Consider the following 22,273-nt stretch of genomic DNA (forward strand, 5'->3'; position numbering starts at 1 on the left):
CTTTTTTTCTTTACAAAAGGATGATAGGAGCATGATACAAAACAGAAGGAAAATTTCCAAGAACTATAAAATTCTGAAATCTGACCACCTTTTTGATATCACTGCTTATATGCTTAATGAAACTCACACAGTATAAAAGGGCCTCGTCAAATTAAATGACTTGCTTCCATCCCACACAATTCTTTTCTACAGATAAGGAAATTGTGTGCATGAAGAGAGTTAGCAGGGTAGGGGGTTAATAGGAGTCCATACACCATCTGCTTAATCAAACGAACACATAACGACACCCTTTAAAAGACTGGGGGGAGGGGGGGTGTTTGTTTTTATTTTTGTTTTAAACTGCAGAAACACTGTGATATGAATCACTTTGCTTAACTTCTGGCCTTTGCAAAGGATACCATGAAGGAAAAGTTGCGTGTAGCTTTTAATTGGAAATAGAAGCCTACCAAGGAAACTGCAAAACATTTTCATAGATTTTTTGAATACCAGGTTTTGTAAATTACAAGAAACATTACAAGATACTAAGAGGAATGAATCCTTCCTATGGCTAATGTAATGAAAGTTAAAATCGTGTTCAATTTATTCTCCCATTATAAACAAATTTTATGTAAGGGAAACTTCAGGTCACATTAGATGTGATGTTAAAAAAATATATCAGAGTATTTCAAAGTAATTATAGGATTTCAGAGGCTATTCTGCACAGCTCCACTCTATAGTTCTTCCTCCAAAATAAATTGATTTGGAAAGAAAACCTTGCACTGTGACTTCAGATTCCCTAAGAAATTAAGTGAGAAGGTGTCAGAGAAACCCAGAATTTTACTAAGAGAAGACTCAGAAAACCCAGCAACTGGTGAAAGGGGACAAAATGGGCATGAGGGGGATTTCATCCTTATGTCTTGAAAAGATATTTGAAATGCATTACAGCTGGCATGTCAAAAGCAGATTTCTCAAACTGAGAAACAATGACAGAGACATCTAGAAAAGTGGCCAGCTCTATAGACTTGAAACTTTGATTATCAGAATTTTTAAAAGTCTAAGTCAGGGTTTCTTGAGTTTGACTGTTCCTATGAGATGTAATGAAATCAACATGAGTGTATTAATTTAGCTGTAATGTATGTAAATTAAAATATTATCAGCAGATTCCCTGCTTACTGATGTCCTCAGCAAACATATCCTGGAGTCAAAGGTGTAATTGTGTTGTTAGAGTGATACAACTGAGAGAGTAATCAGGCATATGTTTTTCTAGCTCTCTTCAAATTTGCCATCAACATTCTTTCAGTTCCATTTTTCTAAAAGTAGAACCAATTCAGCCAAAACTATGGTACTGCACAGATTTAGATGTAATGGTATAGATTCATATGTGTAAACCGGTTTTTAAGAAGTTTCTTTCTTTATTTTTCATATAATTTTGGTAAAATGGAATACATCAGATTTCAACTGGTAAGGATGATCTAAATAGATATAATCTTCTCTTTAGTTTTATCAGTACTTTAGTAATTGAAAATTACTGTGAAAAATGTGTCGAGATTTTCATATGGTTACACTACCTAATAGATAAATGTATTCCAGTCCTCACAATAGAAGCATTTCAGAAATTATAATTAAATGACCTTAAAGTCTCAAAGACATGCCAAAGTTAGATCACCTGTTTTAACCCCCTGATTTATCATTTGCAGATTTACTTCTCTTTAAACAGAAGTTGTTTCTACAAGATATTGTCTTAGGATAAAATCCTAAATGTAATTTAACACTAGTCTGAATTATCACTGAAGAAATCATCATCCAATTAAGAGATTTATTTAATTTTTGTTAATGTGAAGCTTACTTTGAAAATATTTAAAGTAGCAGAACTGAGAAGAAAAATTACTGCAACAGATTTTTATTCTTGATTTTGAATTAGTGAAATGGTCAAAGGGAAAAAAAAAAAAAAGGTAGATTTTTATGTGGATCTTGTGACGTGCAGTACAAACTGCTGGTACTGCTGCTGAAAACTGAATGACAATGCACAATTTCAAAGAATGGGTTATAAATGTGCCTGAAGACTATAGGCATTGACCAACAATAGAGATACTTTGACTGGTGTGATCATGAAGTTATTTTGTTTGCAAATAACAAACCAGTTGTTACAATCATAATTTCTGCAGCATCAGAAGACTCTCCCTTTTAAAATCAAAGCAGAGAAATATAGTCAGTAAAAGGTACTTTCTTTAAATATTAAATATTAAAACATTCTGATTTGAGTGAGATTAAACGAGTGCCCAAAATTAAGAGTTTCCAAGCAAAACCAAACTTTTTCACATCCTTTTGAGATGACAAGTTTCAACACATTCTATAACTCACTTGATTTAGAAGAACTTCTTTTTCATTTTCTGGGCTTTTCTTTTAAATGTGGAACATCTCTGAAGAATTAACACCACAGTCTTCTCTTTTCCAGTACAACATTATCTATAAAAATAATTACATGCTAAAACAATATTAGTTCTGTTGAATGATAAGGATATGTTCTTCTGAGGTAATTTATACACCAAAGATCTTGCAAAATGTGAATACAGCAATATTTTATCCTGAATCCATAATCAAATAATTTTTATTTTGTTTTCAGTAATATAATAAAGTTTTGGATGCTCTAATGAGAAGCAAAAATATACAAGAAAGGAGAAAAACATCTATATTTCATCTAGACTATCTGAGCCCCAACATCAGGATTTTATCTTGCACACGTATGTACATAAGTGTTCTCTGAAGTTGCACTCCCACTGTAGTTACACATAAATAAGTTATCCCTGTCAGTGCCTATCCTTGTCCCTAATTTAAGGGTTCTGCAAAGAAAATTTTACTTTTTACACGGCCTTCTCTTATCACACAGTATCACAGATTTCTAGGTTGGAAGAGACCTCAAGATCATCGAGTCCAACCTCCGACCTAACACTAAGTACTCCACTAAACCATATCGCTAAGCTCTACATCTAAACGTCTTTTAAAGACCTCCAGGGATGGTGACTCCACCACCTCCCTGGGCAGCCCATTCCAATGCTTAATAACCCTTTCGGTAAAGAAGTACTTCCTAACATCCAACCTAAAACTCCCCTGTCCAACTTTCGCCCATTCCCCCTCGTCCTGTCACCAGGCACATAGGAGAACAGACCAACCCCCACCTCTTTACAGCCTCCTTTAAGGTAACTGTAGAGAGCGATAAGGTCACCCCTGAGCCTCCTCTTCTCCAGGCTGAACAAGCCCAGCTCCCTCAGCCGCTCCTCGTAAGACTTGTTCTCCAGACCCCTCACCAGCTTGGTCGCCCTTCTCTGGACTCGCTCGAGCACGTCCATGTCCTTCCTGTAGCAAGGGGCCCAAAACTGAACACAGTACTCGAGGTGCGGCCTCACCAGAGCCGAGTAAAGGGGCACAATCACTTCCCTAGACCTGCTGGCCACACTGCTTCTTATGCAGGCCAGGATGCTGTTGGCCTTCTTGGCCACCTGGGCACACTGCTGGCTCATATTCAGCCGACTATCAACCAATACTCCCAGGTCCCTCTCGGCCAGGCAGCTTTCCAGCCACTCATCTCCCAGCCTGTAGCTCTGCTTGGGGTTGTTGCGCCCCAGGTGCAGGACCCGGCACTTGGCCTTGTTGAACTTCATACAGTTGACCTCAGCCCATCGCTCCAGCCTATCCAGATCATCCTGCAGAGCCTTCCTGCCCTCGAGCAGATCGACACACGCACTTAGCTTGGTGTCATCTGCAAACTTACTGAGGGTGCACTAGACGCCCTCATCCAGATCATCGATAAAGATATTAAAGAGGACCGGCCCCAGTACCGAGCCCTGGGGGACACCACTAGTGACCGGCCTCCAACCAGATTTGACTCCATTCACCACAACTCTCTGAGCCCGGCTATCCAGCCAGTTTCTAACCCAGCGAAGCGTACGCCAGTCCAAGCCCCGAGCAGCCAGTTTCTTGAGGAGAATGTTGTGGGGAACTGTGTCAAAAGCCTTACTGAGGTCAAGGTAAACCACATCCACAGCCTTTCCCTCATCCACCAAGCGCGTCACTTGGTCATAGAAGGAGATCAGGTTCGTCAAGCAGGACCTGCCTTTCATAAACCCATGCTGACTGGGCCTGATCGCCTGCTTGCCCTGCAAGTGCCGCGTGATGACCCTCAAGATAATCTGCTCCATGAGCTTTCCTGGCACTGAGGTCAAACTGACAGGCCTATAGTTCCCCGGGTCTGCCCTGCGGCCCTTCTTATAGATGGGCGTCACATTGGCTAGCCGCCAGTCAACTGGGACCTCCCCCGATAGCCAGGACTTCCGATAAATGATGGAAAGCGGCTCGGCCAGCTCCTCCGCCAGTTCTTTCAGTACCCTCGGGTGCATCCCATCCGGCCCCATCGACTTGCGCACATCCAAGCTCCGTAGCAGGTCGCCAACCATTTCCTCATGGATAGCGAAGGCCACGTCCTGCTCCCCGTCCCCTTCCACCAGCTCAAGGCACTGGGTATCCAGAGAACAACCGGTATTGCCGCTAAAGACTGAGGCAAAGGCGGCATTAAGCACCTCAGCCTTTTCCTCATCCTTAGTAACTAGGTTTCCCTTCGCATCCAGTAAAGGATGGAGATTCTCCTTAGTCCTCCGTTTCGCGTTGATATATTTGTAAAAGGATTTTTTGTTGTCTTTAACGGCAGTAGCCAGGTTGAGCTCCAGATGAGCTTTGGCCTTTCTAATTTTCTCCCTGCACAGCCTCGCTACATCCTTGTAGTCCTCCTCAGTGGCCCGCCCTTTTTTCCAAAGATTATAAACCCTCTTTTTTCTGCTAAGCACAAGCCGCAACTCTCTGTTGAGCCAGGCCGGTCTTCTTCCACGCCGGCTCGTCTTTGGACACGTGGGGACGGACCGCTCCTGTGCCATCACGATTTCCTTCTTGAGGAGCGCCCAGCCTTCCTGGACTCCTCTGCCCTTCAGAACCGCCTCCCAAGGGACTCGGCCAACCAGCGTCCTGAGCAGCTCAAAGTCAGCCCTCCGGAAGTCCAATACAGCAGTTTTACTGGTCCCCTTCCCGGCCTCGCCAAGAATAGAGAACTCTACCATTTCGTGGTCACTCTGCCCAAGACAGTTTCTGACCACCACATCTCCCACCAGTCCTTCTCTGTTTGTGAAGAGAAGGTCTAGCGGGGCACCACCCCTGGTAGGTTCGCTGACCAGCTGCGTCAGGAAGCTATCTCCCACGCTCTCCAGAAACCTCCTAGACTGCTTTCTCTGTGCCGTGTTGTGTTTCCAGGATATGTCCGGGAAGTTGAAGTCCCCCACGAGGACAAGCGCCGACGATTTTGCAACTTCTGTCAGTTGCCTATAAAACTCCTCATCCGTCTCCTCATCCTGGTTCGGCGGTCTATAACAGACCCCGACGAGGAAGTTAGCCTTGCCGGCCTTCCCGCGGATCCTAACCCACAGGGATTCAACCTTATCATTCCCAGCCTGGAGTTCCACAACATCAACATCAAAAGATTCTCTAATGTAGAGAGCCACGCCACCACCCCCTCTGTGCTGCCTGTCCCTCCTGAAGAGCCGATAGCCAGGCATTGCAGCACTCCAGTCGTGGGAGCGGTCCCACCACGTCTCCGTGATGGCAACCAAGTCATAGCCTGCCTGCTGCACGATGGCTTCCAGCTCCTCCTGTTTGTTACCCATGCTGCGTGCATTAGTGTAGATGCACTTCAGCTGGGCCATCGCCTTCTTCCCCGGCCTAGCCATTGTTTCCCCCGGCACAGCTCCAACAAGCCTTGTTTGAGCCCCGTCCCCCTTCTTACCTAGTTTAAAGCGCTCTCTATGAGTCCCACCAGCTCCTGGCCTAGGATCCGTTTTCCCCTTGGAGATAGGGACCCGTCTGGGGCCATCAGGCCGGGTGCCGAGTAAAGCTCCCCATGGTGAAAAACCCAAAATTTTTGTGCTGGCACCAGCCTCTGAGCCACCTATTAACCACGTGAGCTTTCCATGTCCTCTCCGTGCCTCTCCCTTCCCCCGTAGGGATGGACGAAAACACCACCTGCACTCCCGCTCCCTCCACCAATCGTCCCAGCCCCCTATAGTCCTGTTTGATAGCCTTGAGGCTTCTCTTTTCAACATTGTCACTGCCAGCCTGGACTATCAAAAGCGGGTAATAGTCAGAGGGGCGAACCAGGTTTGGAAGCTTCCTGGTAATGTCTCTGACCCTGGCCCCAGGGAGGCAGCAGACTTCCCTATGTGTGGGGGCAGGCCGACAAATAGGGCCCTCCGTTCCCCTGAGGAGGGAGTCGCCCACAACAATCACCCTTCTTTCCTTCTTGGTGGAGGCAGTCCTGAGGCGTGGAGTCAACTTCCTCACCTCAGGCATCCTCCTGGGTAGGCTTCCTACCTCATCCTCACCCGCCGGTCTCTCCAGCTCCAGGGCCTCAAACCTATTGTTCAAGGGCACCTGGGAAGGGGGCACCGGAAGGGGAGGGCATCTCCTGCGAGGTCGAGCAGGGACCTGTCTCCATTCCTCCTCAACTCGCAGGTCCCCTCCCTCTGCCCGATGGCGACAGGGCAGGGGGTCCACCCCCCTTTGGAGCGTCTCACCCTGGTCCCTCTCCCTCCGGTCCTGCAGGGAGTCGCTCCACCAGTCTATCTCCCGCTCGCACTCCCTGATATCCCTCAACCTCTGCACCTCCTCCTGGAGCTCCGCCACCATGCGGACCAGGTCGTCCACCTGCTCGCACCTCACGCAAGCAGTCTCTCTGCCCCCCGCCGATGGCAGCAAGAGGCTCAGACACTCCCCGCATCCGGAGACCTGAACTGCCGCACGTCTGGGCGGGCAGTCGGTCTGGGTGTGCACTGACTTCCTAGAGAAAGCACCGTGCCTGATGGAGACCATCGCAGCCCAGCTGACGGGAGAGTGCCGTTGGAGGAGTTGTCCCTATGGGCGGGTGTGAGCGCTCCGCCTCTTAATTGTCAGCTGGTTCACTATATCCCATGGAATGCAACTAGTGTTTTTATAACACAAAGTATCTGCATGGATGCTATGAGGAAAATGAACGATATGAGGAGAGGCTGGGCTGAAGACAATTGGTTTATCTAGGCTGGAGAAAAGGAGACCAAGAAGTGACCTCATTGCTCTCCAGAGCTTCCTGAGGAGGAGGAAGCAAAGAGGGAGGTGGCAGTCTCTTCTCACTAGTACGCGATGACAGGATATGATAGAAGTGCACAAAGCTTCACCTTCGGAAAAATGTCTTTACTGTGAAGGTGGTTGAACACTGCAACAGGCTTCCTAGTGAGGTGGTTGATGCAACAGGCTTCCTAGTGAGGTGGTTGATATCCTGTGCCCATCTGTGCTCAAGAGGCATTTGGATAATATGTTTAATAATATGCCTGAAGTGGTCAGGCAGTTGGACTAGACAACCTTTGAATGTCCCTCCCATCTGAGCTGTTCTATTCTATTCTATTCTATTCTATTCTATTCTATTCTATTCTATTCTATTCTATTCTATTCTATTCTATTCTATTCTATTCTATTCTATTCTATTCTATTCTATTCTATTCTATTCTATTCTATTCTATTCTATTCTATTCTATTCTATTCTATTCTATTCTATTCTATTCTATTCTATTCTATTCTATTCTATTCTATTCTATTCTATTCTATTCTACTTTGAAGAATAAAACAGGGCTTTCTGCACCCTGAGTAAAAAATCATGAAAGTGAGTTAATTGGATATAAAGCCTTCTGAACATTTCACCATGAGCAGATGAGAGTAAATTAAGCAGAAGTGAATGTTTTTTTCTGCACAATGTCCCATATGTTCATTACATACAAATTTCAATCTGGTATATGGGCATTTCTCTAAAAAGTAAAAGAATTAGGGGCATAAAAATGTATGTCCCCAGATGTAATACATCTGGCCAAATAAAATAAAATAAATAAAATAGGACATGGAGACTCTAATTTTAATCATTTTAATGCAAGATCTTCTTAGAATTGCAGAGCTTTATTTTCTCCTGGCATTTATGTTTGTCATCCAAGATATAATTTTGTATTGAATTCAGGAGGCTAAAAAATGTAACTTACTTATCATAGCAGGATTAATTTTCCTTAATATAGAAAGAGGTATAAATAAATAAAACTTCCTTAATAAAGAAAGAGATATAAACAATTAGTCTTTTAATATCAGATTCCAGGCAATGTATTTATAAAATATGTATTATCAAAAAACAATTAACAGGTTGATACATATTTTCCTGATAAAAGTAAACAAAATGTGTGGAAATCATACTGAGAAATGTTAGATTAAGATGTCGTATTGTCACGTTTCAACATTTCATACACACTATACAAAGTCATACAAAGTTGCACAATAGTATCTCATAAAACTATAATATTTTACAAAGCCAGTTATTTCAGGAAACAGTCTTAAGATAGGATTTAGCTGTATGAACAAAAAATAAACTACAGGCTAAGGAAACATTGAGAAGGGCAGACCTAATCTACATTTACGTCTGAAACTTTAATTTAAAAATCAAGCTGCTATGTCTATCTTGGCATACTCTGGCAAATTTAATGGTCTTACATTGTAAATCATTCAGTAAAATATACTTGTGTTTCAGAAAAATCATGGAATAAATATGTGTTGATACCAGCATTGTGTCATTCTATGTTATTTGGATTGGTAAAATACATAGCTGACAGCCAAATTTTACAAAAGGACAAAAATTACACCTGGAACCCAGATGAGTTTCTTAATTGCCTAACAAAATAATCTTTAATTTTGATGTGACAAGACTATCTGTCCTCTCTATGTGCACACATCTGATTTTTTCAATGAGACAGGGCATAAGATGAGGCATGGATTTAAAAACAGGCCACAGCATTAAGAGGAGTTATTTTTGCCGTCCCACTCCTATGTCCCCTGTGTAGACTGAAATTTTGAGTGGTGAATGTGAGGCTGGGGCCCCATAGCTTTACCCTACAATGCCATGTACTAGAGTGGGAAGGAAGCATGATTTTGCTCCCAAGTTTTTTTCCATATCCCTGGTCTGGCAGAAAATGCATACATTTGAATCACATACTTTCAGAGTTTAGGGCACGTTGCTGGCAAGAATATTGTTTTATTTATAAACTGAATATTTTTAGCATAAATGTTATTAACCAGGAATAAATAGAAAAGACAAACACATAAAATTTATGGATGTGGGTAACAAACAGTTATGAGTACAAGGCATATCTCTAGAAGTTGAAAGCTGGTCTATTGAGTGTAGCTCAAAAAAAATAGCACTCTAATTAAAAGTTTAGGTCTTTGTATATTCAATAACATAGAAAATCACCACAACCAAACAAGATTGTTTTATGTTATGGTATGTTATGTTATGGTTATTACCAGCACTCTGACTGTTCTGTTTAATGGGAATTATGACACTGATTCTTTTTGTTGAATGCTTTAAAGATCTGTAGAACAAAAAGAAAAAAAGAAAAAGAAACTAAGCTTTATTGTAGAAGTAGATATCACAAATCTGCAAAATAAGCCCCAAGAGAATTAGACCTAAGAACATTGCCAAAAAAAGGTTCAGATCAACCTGAACCTACAATACATAGCAGTCCAAACCCGCAGAATTACTGAGGTTCAAAGGAAGTGACAGCTTGCTTTGTCAAACTGCACTATATTTCCCAGATCAACAAAGCTCCAGCTGACAGTTTGTCATTCCCAAACTCAGCAGCTGGAGAGCACCAAGGAGTACACAGCTTGAGTGGGGCAGCAGCTGAGTGTAAAAGAGCACAAGTTCAGTGCTGGAATAATATCAAAATCATGACACATCAGCATGCCATTTATCTGAGATTAAAGGTAACTCTTACGGAATATAATTAATGTACTTTTTTTTTTTTTTTTCAGACAGTTTTCCATTATTCTTGTAAACACTAAGCACCAGCAATTTAGGAAAAAGCCAAAAGCTTTATCGCTTCTTCCCTTCTTCTGTGTCAGTTAGCTGACCTTTCCCAAGAAGGCACCACTATGTATGAGATTGTTCTATTAGCAGAAGTTGAAGCAATACTGATTACTGAATATCCAAAGGCTGGAAATAGCAGTGAAGTTTTTCATGGACATTTGTAAGGATTTTCCAAGATGCATTGTGTATGAGACAGGTATTTCTCTCTTCACTGTACAGATTATGTGGCCTTCCTTACAGACCCTACATTGTCTATGCTGGCATTTTTGGTCAGAACCCACTTCTATTCCTTTTCTACAGCTTGTCTAAAAAGGCCACCCAAACTTCTGACTGTTGTCTGATAAACTACTAAAAATAAAGTAATCACATTGGGGGTCTTTTCTTCCTTTGAAACTGAGTTTGCAAAGATTTAGACATTGAATTTACTTTAGCATCTGTACTAATAGTCCTAAATAAAATAAATACCTGTATTTTATGAAACACCTTTGAAGACCAGCAACTTGGTTTGTGATCTGAAATGTTAGCTGAACTGAAACAAGACCTTACCAAACCACAAAAAAGAAATGTGTGAAAAGAGAGCTTGAGGCTGACACACGAGCAAATACATTCACTGAAAAAAAAAGTGAATTAAGTCTTAAAAAAACATCAGTCTGAAAACTAGGACCAGTGATGAAATTTTACTGATGGGTCAAACTGCTTTCATTTTCTCCTAGAAGTAAGTTGGTAAAGTACAAAAACAGGGTGAAAAAGTGAAGTGAAAAAAGTCACCAGACTGAAACAGGAAGGTGACAGATTTTGGGGGAAAAAACAAAATAAAAATAAATGAATAAAAATAATAAAAATAAATAAATAAATAAAATAAAACAAACACGTGCCAAAAAAAAAAAAATTAAGTGAGGATTTGTTGGAGAAGGCATGAATTAGAAGCTTTTTAGTCCACCACTGACATCAACAGAAATGTCCATGAAATCGTCGTAGCATAGCAAAAATTGGACTTTTAAAGGAGAAACTGAAAACAATAAAATAACTGATAAAAATTAAAAAAAAAATGCACATAAACTCAAACATTGGCAGAGATAACAGCTGGTCAATCAATTAATGATGAACTGAGCTGTTTATAGTAAATATAACCACAAACACAAAGCCACACTCATAAAGCCACAAACACAAAGTGAAAATTTCCTCTTGGCATGGGTGAGAAGGCTCATGAGTTTAAAAAAAAAAAGACAAAAAAAAAAAAAGTCTTTTGGCAAAGAAATCATAACAACACAAAACACAGACACAAAACACTTTAGAACAGTTATGGTAGGTTCTGCTGCTGAATAAGAACATAAATCCTGCCAGATTTTTAAAGTTTTGTAGGCACCTAGAGACTGAGGTAGAGATATGGGGAATGCTCAGAGGTGCTGAGTGTTGACATAAACCCCCCATTAAAACTGACAAAATAGCTTTTTAAATCTACCTGTTATCAGTATATCAAAATAGCTTTTTTAATCTACCTGTAATCAGTATATTTCTGCATTCAGAGGGTGACCATGAAATCAGAGAAAGTGTATCTTCCTCTACATTTGTATAAAACATAAAATTACTTGTTACAAACCTTCATAAGAAGCTGTTTTATAACAGAGTGTGGCCACATGGACTCAATCAACAGTAGGAAACCAAACACTACCATGACTTCAACATACAAATGCACATGGATCTAACTAAATATTTGTAGGGGCATTTTGCGTACTATAACAACAAGTCCTCAGCAAAGTGACCATTTTTCTCGTTTTCATCTCAGATTTACCTTTTCTTGGGTCATTTCAGTGTTAGGTCTGATGTACTTGCCCAGATTGGAAGAGTTTATGAAAACAAAAGGAACAATTGGAAACGCACCAACACCAGATCCTGCTGGATTCATGCCTTATTCTCATGAAAAACATGAGCTCTCATCTTTGTATCTTATTTACTGTCTCCTGTTTATAATAGTAGAGCTACTCATAGAAAAATCATAGTTTTTGGCTCTCAGGTTACTGTACAAGACAGTGTCAATGTCTCTGCCATGTATTATTTCTAAATCAATGTGACAAGTCAGAATATAAATGGAGTTACTCACATGGGATAAATAAAATTGGCAGAGTCAGGTGCTGTAAAACTAACCTGGAGAGGAATAGGGTAAGTGCCAAGCTGCAGCTCACTTACAGGACAAGATTTTCAATAGTTCTGAGTTCCTAAGGGAGCCTGTTATATTCAAATAGGTGTTAAAAAGAACTGAATGGTCTTGAATAACCTATTCCATATTGATTATATCAGCCAGGAGGGAAAGATAATTGATCTTCTCAAATGCCGTGCAGCTCCAGATAACAAGATTACTGAAACACGAGCCAAACTCATATAAAATCAAACCAGGGCAAACAAAATGATGCCTGCCTTCAAATGCTTATAAAACAAAAAGCTGTCTCTCTGGGAAGATGACTAGTAAAAGAAAATCAACTCTAACTGAAGACAAACAAAAGCATATTTATTCGGGTATCAGAATATTAAGTGTTAAAGAACTAGCCTGGGGATGACTTCTCAGCTTCTGCTGTGTGTCTGTAAGACTCCTGGTGGGTAGCCTGGGCCAAATTTTGGAGTTCTATAAGTACACTGTATCACACTCTTATATTATTCTTCATATAAGCATTCATACTAGCCTTAGTAATTACTGTGCAGCATTATGGTGAGTTCAGTGGCTTTGAAACTGATCAGATAACCAAGTTAATTAACTGCTTCACAACATTTTTGAAAAACCAAACACACACCGCTCCCATGTGCTGTTCCTTTCTGAATTTCAAGCTTAGCAGCATCCAACAAGCAAACAGGATGTATGATAAACTGGAAGTTTATGCTACTCTTCTCTTCCTGCATAAATTATCACAATTAATATATTAATTTCAAATCATTGTGCTAATATCTGTTTTTATTATGGCATGAATTAACCTAACTTTACACGAACAAGAAAAGCAAGCAACATCCATTACCCTCTATACATCTAAAACTGCACTGGAAGAGTGCCAGACCTACCCTTTCTCTCTGTAAACCAAATTTACATTTGTACTTGAAATATTGAAGTAATTGTTTAGACTTTATAAGGACTTGTAACTAAACCAGAATTTCAGTGATTGCAGATCAGATGCATGTTCATGATGGTACCGTTAGTTTCTCAGCATGAAATATCCATCTTGTATCTAAATGATGCTAATGTGAAGGATTATAGATTCATGATATCAGAAGGTTATTGTGCCCTTGGATTAAAAGCTCATTTTTGAATATCATTGAAGATCCAGAAGTTTTTTCTTCAATCATGATGACACTTTTTAGTTGAGAAGTGGACTTAGCCCATTAGCTCTTTCCATCTTGAGGTAGTCAGGATATAAAAGATTTCTGCTCTCTAGTCCAAAATTGACAACATTACATCCAGTATTCCAGAAGAAGAATATTCTGATATCTTTTCAATTGCCTTATATCTCCTGACAACACTTGTCAAATTTCCGTGGTCATTTCAGTTGCAGAGATTTTAAATAAGAGTAAAGACTCAAAGAAAAATAAACTTCAGGACAATGTTTATTGTGGTATAAAATAAATGAAAGAAAGATACCAATCCAGGCCAGGAAATACTCTAACAATTCAAACTGCTGGGTGGATTGACATTTACATTTGTAAAAAGCTTTATAAATGGAGATTCATTGATTTTTTTTTTTTTTATCTGTAACCTGTATAATAATCTTGCACATTTCTGTCATGTATATGATAATACATGTAATAAATTCTGCAAAAATAACCAGAGATAAAAGCAAATTTCTCTGTCTCATTAAATTTATATTATGTTTTTGGTTTTTTTTTCAGTTTAATCAGGTTTCACTATTTTTATTTGGTACGTGTCAAAAACGGTGGGTCTTCTGATTTACAGTTCTGTTTGTTGTTGCAAAGCATCTTACAGTACCTCCAGTGTAATATATGCATAGTAGAGTGTGATGTAATTGTATGTAAAATTTCTCTCTCTAACTTTCTAGAAGTGATAAAAAACATTTTAAGATCAAAGCTAGCTCAGTTAGTCTATAATAAAGTATACTTAGAATTAATATTGTTAGTCTTTTTTGCAGTTGAAAGAGTTTATAAAATAGCTATTCATAAAGACATGGAGACACTGAGATTAGTAATACCTGAGAAAAAGCAAAAATTTGGCACCCTTAATCATTAGTGTCATTAGCCTGTATAATAGATTAATTTGTTGCAAATAGGTCGTGATCCTGACTTTTCAATTACCTTTACAAAAGGCCAAATCTATTTCAGAGTTTAATTTTTCTTTTTTCTGTTCTACATGAAAAAAAGAAAAAAATCTTTTTAACTTCTGTTAATACTGGCCTTACCTGTACCAGAGTCACCCCAACTAATTCTATTGATTATATGAATTTACTCCTGATTTACAATTACTTCACAGAACAACAAAAAAAGGTTGGCATTCCTTGCTGTGGATGTGCCCATTGTAATGTTGTGCATTACATTACATTGTTCAAAAAACAGATGAAAACAAGAACGAGAAGGGAAAAACCCTAGCCAATATTTCCAAATTTTTCTTCAGGAAGATAGAAATAATTTAAATCGGTTTTACTCCATACGTAGCAACAATAATGGTTTAATACTTCTTCAGCTTCTAAGCTATCTCCATCAGGTAAAGCATATCAAGTTCAGGACCTGTTCCTGAGTGCAGTAAATTATCTGTAACACTTCCAACTCAGGAGGTAGGTGTTGGCCAACAGTTTCCAGTAATGAGTGACAAAACCAGTCCATGTTGATTTCTCATTTGTCATTGGACTCTGATGAACAATTACAGAGTCCCTTAAGGCCTCTGCTTTGTGGAACTCATTTCCTACCCAACTTATTTGTGTTTACAGATTTCAGGCAGCAGCTTTTGACACTCACTGTCTTCAAGCACTGTTCTCACTGCAGGGACAATTTTGCATCACGACAGAAAAAATAATTATATTCAATTAAAATAGTCGACGTTTGTATTTTTTTTTTAATGGAGTTTATACAGTTGTAGGAAATGCAGCTTTTACAAAAAGAAGTTGATTTTTTTTTTCAAGGCTTGTCAAAAGCTCACAGTTTCCCAATCTTTTCTTCTTTTTTTTTTTTCTTAAAAACAGAATACTTTTAAGCAAATATACATATCCTTTTGAAATTTAAATGTAGTATGAAGAGAGAATGGAAAATACTAAATAGCTCATTTTTGTAGAGATGGGACTACTGTTTTCTATTTAGGTCCTGTTGATGTAGCAAAATTCTTTCCTGAAATTTTTCCAAATTTACTTTTCTCTCTCCCTACAAAATCAGACAGAAGAACATCTCCCCATATTTCTTCATTTCACTTGTTTAAATTAAAAATAATTTTCTGCATCTTTGAAGTAGAAAATCATGGGATCTAGGTTTCATGATCAAATTTCATGTCGAAATAAGCTTTTTGCATTAGCTGGTTTTGTTTAGTGACTCACTGAACATTCATCTTTGTAATATTTACCTTTCTGTTGCGAAGAGAGCAAATTATTTTCCTTTGTTTTAACCAAGATATGGTTTTCATCTTTCATAAGTTCAATGAATTGACTGAAAACAGTTTCTTGATAACTTCCCATAAGGAGTTCCACTATTCATGTCACAAGGACCATAAGTATCTACTGTTATATCTATCCAAGGGAAATAAACAATGTTCAGGAATATTTTCATGTACCAGAATGCAGTTTTCTCTACAAGTGCAGGAAGAGTCCCTGGTATACTCTTGCTTGTGACAACTTACACACTAAAAAGTAATTTCTAAGAATGATTTGGGAGTTAGGTGTCCTGGTGACTTTCCAGCAGACAGCTGGTGCTCATCCACACTGTTTTGGGGCCTAAGAGCCCTTCCATGAATTCAGCCTCTCTGTAGGGAGCATCTTAAATTAATTTAAACATTAGTTTGCACTATGTCTGATTTTTTATTTAGGTAGATACTGTCAAGAAAACTGAGTCTGTACACTGGTGTGCTTTGTGAGCTACACGTGATGAAGTAAGATGGCTGTGTTTATGTTAAGTAGTATCCATTTCTGTCTCATAGAAAGCAATGTCTGACCAGATAAATACAGATAAATATCTATTCTTTCAAGGTAGGAAAGCTTTTTCTTTTTTCTTTTCTTTTCTTTTCTTTTCTTTTCTTTTCTTTTCTTTTCTTTTCTTTTCTTTTCTTTTCTTTTCTTTTCTTTTCTTTTCTTTTCTTTTCTTTTCTTTTCTTTTCTTTTCTTTTCTTTTCTTTTCTTTTCTTTTCTTTTCTTTCTTTTCTTTTCTTTTCTTTTCTTTTCTTTTCTTTTCTTTTCTTTTCTTTTCTTTTCTTTTCTTTTCTTTTCTTTTCTTTTCTTTTCTTTTCTTTTCTTTTCTTTTCTTTTCTTTTCTTTTCTTTTCTTTTCTTTTCTTTTCTTTTCTTTTCTTTTCTTTTCTTTTCTTTTCTTTTCTTTTCTTTTCTTTTCTTTTCTTTTCTTTATTGCAATTACACCATATTAATTTGTTTAATCTGTTTTTCTGTCTTCAGCTATTTCTTCCTTTTGAGATGGTTTATTTTAAATTTTTTTTCAGAAATCTTTCATGAGCTTTGGAGATGACCAGGACTGGCAGAAACAATGTTATAACCCATATGAACAGATACACGTCCTTTTCAGTTGTACTATATGCATACACGTTTTCACAGTGTATGGAGTTAGCCAGTATTCGTGGGTCTTCAAAGTATACCAGGTGTTTAGAAGCTATTCACAATGAGTTACAGCTTGGTTCTGCTTTTGAAAAGATGTAAGGGTAGTTTTAACTTAATTTTTTAGAAAAATGCTGTTATAACGATTATATCAGTTCTTTTACCTGCTTTCTTATCAAGGTAATTTGTTCAAGCACATTTCATGCTTGAGATTACTAAATTGTTTACCACTTTCATAATCTCTTCTGAGCATTCCATCCATCAAGTTTTTTAATACCCAATGTTTCTATTTCTGACTGCTGTAACTGGAATTTGATTTCAGTTTCATAGTTACTTTTTTTGCATTAAAAAATGTGCATATAATCAATGTAACAGTTCCTTTGTTTATGGAACTGTAAAGTAAGCAATGAAGCCAGAGCAAACTGTTGTTTTAGAGAACCATCCCAACAAAATGGATTAAGATTACCCAAATAACCTTTGTATATTTTGAGGTTGAGTTATGTTCCATGGTCCCTACTGGAACATGTAACACCACTGTTGTGGTTTAACCCAGCAGGCAGCTAACTACAACATAGCCATTTACTTGCTCCCCCACAGTGGATGGGGGAGAAAACTGGAATAAAAAAAAAAAAAAAGTAAAACTCATATGTTGAGATAAAGACAGCTTCATAGGACAGTAAAGGAAGAAAAAAAATAATACAGATAATAATAATAATTGTATATATTTATACACACACACAAAACAAGTCATACAAAATGCTCACCACCCACTGACTGATGCCAAGCCTGCTCTCAAGCAGCATTACGCACACCCCAACCAACCACCCTGTTTTTTATTGTTCTGCCTGACCCCCATATGGTATGGAACATCCCTTTGGCTAGTTTGGGTCAGCTCTCCTGGTTCTGTCCTTCCCCCAGCTTCTTGTGCATAGTCTCCTCACTGGCAGGGCAGTATGAGAATCTGAAAAGTTCTTGACTTAATGTAAGCACTCCTCTGTAAAAATTAAAACATCAGTGTGTTATCAAAATTATTTTTCTCCTAAATCAAAACCAAAGCACCATACCAGCTATTATGAAGAAAAATAACTCTATATCAGCTGAAACCAGGACAACCACACAGCAGAGAACTCAAATCTCTTTGTACAAGAGAGAAGCTTTGTATACAAAGAAGCTTCACTCTGTCTTCTCCTCAGAAAAAAAATGGCCTAATATTTCAAGGTACAGTTTCAAGAAGTAAAATCTTAACATAGTATCTAGATCCAGGGCAGCATAAGGAACAGATTTAGTTGCCTTTCTAACATCACTATTTTTTTACCAATATCATATATATCTTGGCTGAAATCATTTTTTACTAAATTCTGCATAAAGTACCAGGCAGAGAAAAAACTGAACACTGCAGAATCTGCAAGCAAGATTTAACATTGCACCCAAGTGTTGCAGGGACATTTCTTTTGTCAGGTGAATTGTACATTTCATGTTTAAAAAAAAAAAAAAAATAAGCTTTTGTGTCAAAAATTAAATTAAGAAATAAGACAAAGAGAATGGAAAAAGTCAGGGCCTTAGTGATAATTGTTTTGTTATGTGGTTGAGACTTAATAGCAGGATATGAAAGAAATATAATTTTTGTCATGTTTGACTGTAAAAGTGAAATACTCAAAGTGTATTTTCCTGTTTTTGTGGCTTCATGATAAATAAACCAATATTTGCCAACTGACTCCAAAGCCACTCCACAAAATACCTTCATGCCTATCTCAAAAATTATTCCCTTTATACCAAAGATAAAAATATTTAGAAGTGTGCTACAGAGTAGATTCTAGAAACTAATAAAAACCTGAGATGTCCCATTTAACAGTTTCACGGATACACAATCTGTGGGGTCAGAGTTATTGCTTCTCTTCTTCACCAACAGTAAATACACACGTTTTCCCACACATTACACATGCAAAGCATTAATAATTTACCTGCTTCTGGTCCTTTGCTTTCATTATTTACTTTCACTCTCTGAAACCTGTTTTAGAAAGATAAACAAAAGTATTGTTTTAAATAACAGATCAAGAAGTACTGCATACCATGCAGCTCAAACATGCCATTTATCTCTTTATCCAATAGTGGCCAAATGCCCATCAACTGGGTTGTAAGAAATTTTTTAAAACTACCAATTTCAAACTTAATATATGTGAAATCCACTAAGTATAATTTAAATTATCTTTTTAGTTAAATGCACAACTCCAAGTATTTTCTCCACCTTACATGGAAGAGAAATATTTTGTATGATAGTAACTCTGAATTCCAAAGAAACAAACCCACAGCTAAAGATAGTTCTGGAAATAGTAATCTTTCAACAAGCAGGTGGAAGCTCTCACTCTGTTCACTCTCGTAAAAGCAAATATCCATTAATATTTAAAATTTCAAAAAATATCAATGATTTATTGGGTGAGGAAGAAAGAGAATGATTCCAAAGCTTGATGGTTACAGTATTATCTGGGAGTCACAGCTGCAGTCCCAGCTCCAATAAATAAGTCAAGATTTTATAGCAGGTAGAAGCAGGTCAAGAAAAGAAAGCGACAGCCATTTTCCTGAGCACATTGTAATTCCCTGTGTTATGAAACTCCTCCACATGATAGGAGACTTTAGTTTAAAGCCCAAGAGAGACGGAAGAAGACAGAAGAGATCTGAAGTCAGGGTGTTAGAAAATAACAGGATAATTTGGGGAAACATTACTCCATTAAATAACCAAATATCACACACACAGATATATATATATATAGTCACACAACCCTATAACATATATAGATGATTCACACACAAATTTAGTTTATATACATTTATATTTTACATTTTATATATAAGTTATTTAAAATAATTCATTTATTTTTTATTATTTTATGTGATGTGCCAAGATGAGCAAACAAGATGAGAGACTTTGGCAAGAAAACTGCAGTGAAAAACAAAAGTTGAAAATGAACAGATCTCGGGTTGGGGTGAAAAGTAGTTGACAAAAGAGAACATTGATCTTTTGAGCATATTCAGTACTGGCTTCAGTCTCCTGTACTCCAGTGATCTTCATAGGGTGGTACACAGCTGTACATAGAAACATACAAACAAAAGTAATATTTCTCAGCTACAGTCTGCTATACAAAGACAAGTCAAACTCTATCCAAGGGCCCATAACTTAATGACCTAATGAACCTAAATCAAGTAACTTGACAGAAACCAAAGAAAAAGTGAACTGACCATATATGTTTTCACAAAGAACACAGTTTACTAAATCCACTTTTGAATGGAAAAGGAAAGCAGTCTGAAATACATTTGCATTCTCCAGTACCAAGCAAACTAAATTGAGTATGTATGATATGCTGTATAAGTTTATAATTGTTACTAGAAAGAGAAAGATGGGCAAGTCTAGAGATGCTACAGACCTGCTACAGACCTGAACATGCAGCAAGGACCATACCACTTGGCTGGTAAGCTTGTTGGATTTCTAAAAGTGACTGTTTTAAGAAATGTCAAATGCAGAAGAGAAGTATCATTCCCCAAAACATGAATCTATTTGCAGTATTACTTCTTTCTGACTTATTTTGTTTTTAATTTTTCCAAGCATTGCAAACATTGTTTTGCAGATATGCATTTAACTTGCATTGCAAATGGTTTAATGAACACAAAACCTAGCAAATGAACCCAGATTTTTTTTTCTCAAACACACAAATATTTGTTATTTTAAATTAAAAGTGTTGACTGTTATGTCTTAGCATCTTTTTCTCTGTTCTCTAGGCTGACTGTACTTTAAAGAAGCATGGTAAGGTACAGAAGTAGCCCTGGTAACAGAAACTGGTTGCAGGAGTAGCTGAATGAGGATACACTCATCAACATGGTTTGGACCTCACTGTTGACAAATCAATGGCAATATGGTGTGGAAGACCAGGCCAAGAGAACAAACTTATGGTAATATTTCATACCAAATCTTGCCAAGGAAGCAGAACGGCTAAGTTTCCCCCCTCTCCTAAGCCTAAACACCATAGTTGTGGCTCTTCTTGATGGGAGTGATCTCTGCCTCTTCTCTGAGAGCTATTCATCTTTACATTAGCGAATCTCAAAGTGAGGGGCTGGGGAAGACAGCACAATCTCTTGCTAGCCCTTTTAGGCAGCTAATAGTTAGCTAAATGTTTCTAACCAATCATTTTAGTTACACATACAAAAACTGATTTACACTATCTGATATAAATGGAAGTTTTTATATTATTTGATCACTAATGAATCAAAATATTCCATTTCTCCAAGTAAACATTCTCCAAATGCCTGTTAGGGTTCCCAGAAAAAAAAAAAAAAAAAAAGCAGTGTTCAGCATCTACTCCTGTATCATTGAGATAAGTAGGCCGAGCAAAATAGATGAGCAGTAGTCATCTAGCCAGCCAAAAGAGGAAGACAGATCATTAATGTAAAGTGAGCAGTGCTGTCAGAACCACAACAGGAGAACTAACTCAAGTGATATTGAAATTATGTGACTGAATGAAGGATTACATAAAAAAGCATTGCTGTGTAAGGATCGCACAAAAACACAAACCATTTTTACAAACCATTTTCTGTAGTAACAAAGCTGAAACTCCAATACTAGTTAAAGTTGGAAAACAGAAGGCAATTTTTTCATTTGAAGATGACAGAAATTTCTTCAAAGTCTATTTCAATTCTTTACAAACCAAATCCAACTGAACAAGAAAAGACTAAAAGCATGTATTTAATCAACAGCTTTCTTGTCTTTTTCAGATTTTCCTCATCTTTTTTAATATGCAAGAATCTTGTGTGTGTTTTTTTTTCCTCTAAAACCTTAATTTGTGAAAAAGGCACATATAAAAAAAATCAGAAAAAAAAGAAATATTTATTACTTGTGACAGTATTTTCCTGCCCCATTCTGTAATAACTTACAGAATAATAATATTCTTTATAAAAGAGAATAAGGGTTTAAAAACATATTTATAATATACTGCATCAATTGCAAGCCTGGAAACAATTTGTTGGGCTGAAAGCTGTTTCAGACTTGAAAACATAGATTGATAAACAGAAAACACTCTCAACATTTATCCAGAACATTTCATCCTTTGAAGGTCTTCTTACATTTCTTTGAATACAACTATAATTTTTTACACACATTCATCTTTTTTTTTTTTTCTTTTTTTCCCCAAACAAGATGAGCATTACAATTACGATTACAAATAAGTTTTAGAAGAATTATTTTCAGTTGTTACTAATATCCAAAAATAGAGTTCTAATATCATGCAGCATTAGGTCTAGAAACTGGAGAAAAACACTGATAGGTCTAATGAACAGCTAGCCTTATTACCCAAATTTTTGTCATGTATACAGTTTACCTGAAAAGACTGCCTGTCCGACTAAACTTCTGAGATGATCTGTCTTTAGCCAAGACAAGAACAAAATCAGACTATCCTTTCTAACAGCATTTGCATACAAGCATGAATTCAGAGCAGTACAACTATACACACAAATGAGAAACCAGTTGAGAATTTCCCTTCTGAGACATGTTGCCGGTGAAACAGGAGGCATCCCCAGAGGGCAGTTTGAAGCAGTACGTATAACCA

The 22,273-nt window shown here is 37.8% G+C and overlaps 1 long non-coding RNA gene across 2 annotated transcripts in view; it reads right to left on the reverse strand.

The window, feature by feature from the left end:
- LOC308185463 overlaps nt 1–22,273 on the reverse strand; it is a 72,993-nt gene that overhangs the window by 11,583 nt on the left and 39,137 nt on the right. The window contains exons 4-5 of one of the 2 annotated variants that reach the window (XR_013943398.1): nt 18,644–18,690; nt 2,341–2,445 (exon numbers count right to left, since the gene is read on the reverse strand). This is a non-coding gene — a long non-coding RNA (uncharacterized lncRNA). Of the gene's footprint in view, nt 1–2,340; nt 2,446–16,496; nt 17,677–18,643; nt 18,691–22,273 lie in introns of those variants that run through there. The other variant, XR_013943399.1, reaches the window with a different exon arrangement.

Source organism: Anser brachyrhynchus (assembly GCF_964034855.1).
Source record: "Anser brachyrhynchus genome assembly, chromosome: Z".
In the NCBI taxonomy this organism is placed as follows: domain Eukaryota; kingdom Metazoa; phylum Chordata; class Aves; order Anseriformes; family Anatidae; genus Anser; species Anser brachyrhynchus.